At 34.2% G+C, this 4,304-nt stretch overlaps 1 protein-coding gene across 1 annotated transcript in view; it reads right to left on the bottom strand.

Annotated features, from left to right (window-relative positions):
• Positions 1-4,304, bottom strand: part of RAPGEF6 (Rap guanine nucleotide exchange factor (GEF) 6) — a 213,525-nt gene that overhangs the window by 45,824 nt on the left and 163,397 nt on the right. The window lies entirely within an intron of this gene.

The following is a 4,304-nucleotide window of genomic DNA, read 5'->3' as shown; positions in this document are numbered from 1 at the left end:
CACAATTATCCCTCTAAACACTAAAATATACATTTCTATTTCAATATATTAACAGAAATCATGGTTGTATTTATTGATAGTATACCTGTTTGCTTCACTACGTTGATGGAAAAACCCAAAGATAAAAATTGGGATCATATTATACTTATGATTTAGAAGCCGTAATTTTTTTCATTTAATATTTTACAAACATTTTTATGTCATTAAATATTCTTCCATAAAAGTATTTTTAATGAAGGCATCATACTCCATAATATTTATTTCAATTATCCAAACCTCTAATATGAAATTTAGATTGCTTACCACTTTTTATTATTATAAATGACATCATGATATAGACTCTCACCACCCCCATCCCTACCCCTAAACCCTGCCACAAGCCTTTGCAGGCAATCTGATTATGTCCTCAGTAAAAATCCTCAAAAAGAGAATTGCTGAGTTAGAAGGCATGCATATTTTCGGGATTTTGAAATATATCAAAATATGCCAAACTGTTCTCCAGAAAGGTTATATATTCTATAATCCTAGAGTATGAGAGAGCAAATTTGGTTACGTTCTTATCAAAACTGTTCATTAACGTTTTGTTTTGTTTTCCTATTCCAAAAACCCTAACCTTTTCCTCTATTACATTTCTTTGGTTACTGGCAAGATTCAGTAACAGATACTGGTTTAATAAACATTTAGTATTTCCTTTTAAAAATACTTTTGATATCCTTCATGCATTTTCCTGCTGTCTTATACTAGATACCAACATTTAGTCTACTATAAAGTGGCAAACATTTCCCTAGTCCTCCCTCTCTCCCTTCCTTCCTTCCCTCGCTCCCCCAGGCTGGAGTGCAGTGGCATCATCATAGCTCACTGCAGCCTTGAACTCCTGGGCTCAAGTGATCCTTATACCTCAGCCTCCTGAGAAGCTGTGGGGACCACAGGTGTGTGCCACCATGATCAGCTAATATTTATATTTTTATCAAGACAGGGTCTTACTACGGTGCTCAGGCTGATCTTGAACTCCCAGGTTCAAGCAATCCCTTCACCTTGGCCTCCCAAAGTGCTAGGATTACAGGCGTGAGCCACCACGCCAGCCTCTATTTTATTTTTAACACAGGAAAATTTTAAGTGTTCGTCTGGTGAAATCTCTCAATTTCTGCCCTTTTGATTTCAGCTATTAGAAGACAAATTCCAAGTCAGGATAATGTTCATATGATATGTATATGCAAATAATTATATTTTTCGCTCCTTGCTCTATCTTATTTCTTTTTCTCTTCATATAGCACTGGCTAAAACTTCCAGAACAGTGTTTCCTGTAATAAGTGGGTTAATTTTTAATGTAATTAAATGTAATTGAGAAGTGATTTAATAGCATGAAAAAATGCTAAATTTTTGCCTATAATAATAAATCACAGTTGCAAGATTTCTCTTTTTTAAAGAATCAGGAATAGGTACTGTTGTGGATTTTTTTTTGTCATGACTACAGGGGTGGTGGGTTAGAGAGATTTTGGTGCCTCAAATAATTGTATACTGTTTGTCCAGCATTACCTTCTTAGCATTATATACGTTGTTAATTTTTGAGAAAAAAACAAATTACAAATTTGTCTCAAAACCTCCTAAGATATAATCCTGGCTAAAGGAAAGAAGAGAGAGATGGAATAGATATGGCAGAATATAATTTCATAGAGTAAGCTCCCCCCTGACAATGAGGACACGAAAAAAGACTGCCTCCCAGGACTGGAAGATTCAGCTGAATATACACGAATGTCATTCCAGGGAGAAGGAGTCGTAGCCAACAGATATTGAATGTTCTGGGTCCACTGTCAAGTTGTAAGCAGAAGCTTCATCTACTCAGGCTCCTTTTGGAAGAAGGATGTACCGAACTGTTTTTCCTTGACATATTCAAAGATTTGAGTCATCAAACGACTCTTGTTCAGATTTCTTTCCAATGAGTCAATACTTAGTGTGCTCCTGATATCATCCAGGTTCTACACCTGCACGGCTTAAGGTCAGACCATTTTATGATCTACCAACATCAGAGATGCTTCTCCACTCCGTGCTAGAGAATTACTGCAAGCAGATGGAAATGTTGCTCTCCCAAGAGAAAGACACTGGACAAAAGGGTTTCACTATCTGTTTTAACTGTATTTCAAAAAAATCAAACAGTTATTACCTGTACTGTTGCTACCCTCTTTGTGAAAATAGATCTCAGTTGTCCTGGGCTCCAGAATTAAATCAGTTCACTAGATCTTTGGGCCTGAACCGTAGCCAGTGGTACTGGCGGCTCACCTTATGGGAGTGGGGAGATGTTCTGATCCCTTTTTTTATTTTCTTCAGAGAAATTTATTCACAAAGACAGGGTGGGAATTCGCGCACATTTCACGTTCTCTTCCCTTGTTGTCAGTGTATTGTAACATCTGGGAAGGAACACATGATCGTATATCTTGCTAAACAGTGTTAAAAAGTCATGTTCAGTTAAAGTGATTTGCTTCCCATGAAGGACAAATTGATACGTAGTTACAGAAGAGGAATTTAGGCGTCATAAATGGGCATCTCCAGAACAGATCTGTAAGTGAATACCAAAGGGTAACGCCTAACCCAGACCCTGATGAATCTGCCAAGGTCACAAATGCCAAATTGAAAAACTCTTCCAGAGGCAGTAGACAAAAAAATTTCTCTGCATCGATTCCAGTGATAGTGTAAACCTCTTTTTCTATTTTAGAATTGTCACATACATACTCTTTACAAACATGTTTACTGCTGGTGGAAAAACAACATACATGCCAAACATAATATATAGTATGTGGCAGATGCTCAAATGTTTATTAGATTAATGGTAAATATGAGGTTAGAATAAAGTTGAATCAAAAAGGAAAAATGATTTAATTTAAAATTTTAGGCATGAAGCTAAAATACACACAAAATATAGTCCCTATTACAATAGCAAAACACATTTAAAAAGATCTTGGAGAAGTCTTAAGATTCGTGTTTCACTTTTTAGAAATCTTATATAACGGGTAAATGAATTAAAGAACAGGAACCTCACATATCTGGACTGTCAACCAAGAGACAAAATTTCTAGAGAAGAAACTGTAATGTTGCATGAATAAAATAAAAAAATGAATACGTGAAGGATATATGTACTGACCCTGACATTAACTAAAAATAGGAGAACTTTTAGTTATTTAAGATGATCTTAAACAAAAGATTGCCTTTTCATTCTGCTTTAGAATTGTGGAATAAATATTTATGAAGTGTCTGTTATGTGTTAACAGTATTCCAGGTGATGAAAATATAGTGGTAAGTGAGACAGGTAAGGTCTCTGCTCTCAGGGAATTTACTTATATTCGAGAGTAAATGATAGCTCAAGGAAAGATAATCAAGTAAGTAAGACAATCCATGTAGTGAAAAGTGCCATAAAGATTGGCAAAATTATTCTGTAAAGAGCCAGATAGTATTTTAAGCTTTACAGGCCAACAGGCAAAATACAAGATATTTTGTAGGCACTTATATAATGACAAACAAAACAAATGTCCACAAAATTTTTGACAAAATTCAAAATGTAACAGTAACACAACATAAAACACATAAAGATATCTGAACACAGATGTAGGTAACACTGCAAATGTCTACTAAGAGGGGACTGGTTAAAAAAATTCTACTAGTTGTTTAAAAAATTTTGATAGAACAATACATCCTGATATAGAAGAATATTCAAAGGTACGTTGCTAAGTGAAATGGGTAAGTGGAAGAAAAGTACATCATCTCATTTGGGGTGAAGGGAATGGTACATACATTTTATGTGCAATGTAATTTCTGCAAGAATGTATGAGTAAACTGACAATTGTAAATTCTGAGAAATGGAGATTTTATATTCTATCCTTTCTCTGGAGTTTGATTTTTTAAAAATTATGTTCCTTTATAATTAAAAAATAGTAAAAATAACAGACCTTCAATGCAGAAAGACTTAAGAGTTTACAATATTAAATAAATCAAATACAGGTGCATGCTGTTTAATGAAAAGAGTAATAAGTACTGTATGAAGACTTAGAAAAAAAATTTGGTTTCAAATTCCTTTTAGCCACACTCCAAATTCTTTTAGGCCTCATCTTGTATTAAGCCAAAAATTTCAAAAAACTTTCCAACAAGTTATAGAATAGCACATACACTCTGATTCTGTATGAATATAAAAACATACATATTCAAAAAAATGACTAAAAGGATACATGCCAGTTAAAACTGGTTACTTTGTTAAGTGGAAAGAAAAGTTTTGCTTCCTACTTCGTTCAATTCTGTATCATATGACTTTTAAAAAA

Source organism: Propithecus coquereli, unplaced genomic scaffold (assembly GCF_000956105.1).
Source record: "Propithecus coquereli isolate 6110/MARCELLA unplaced genomic scaffold, Pcoq_1.0 Scaffold553, whole genome shotgun sequence".
In the NCBI taxonomy this organism is placed as follows: domain Eukaryota; kingdom Metazoa; phylum Chordata; class Mammalia; order Primates; family Indriidae; genus Propithecus; species Propithecus coquereli.
Note: the sequence above shows the minus strand (reverse complement) of the source record. Positions and strands in the feature narration are given on the sequence as shown.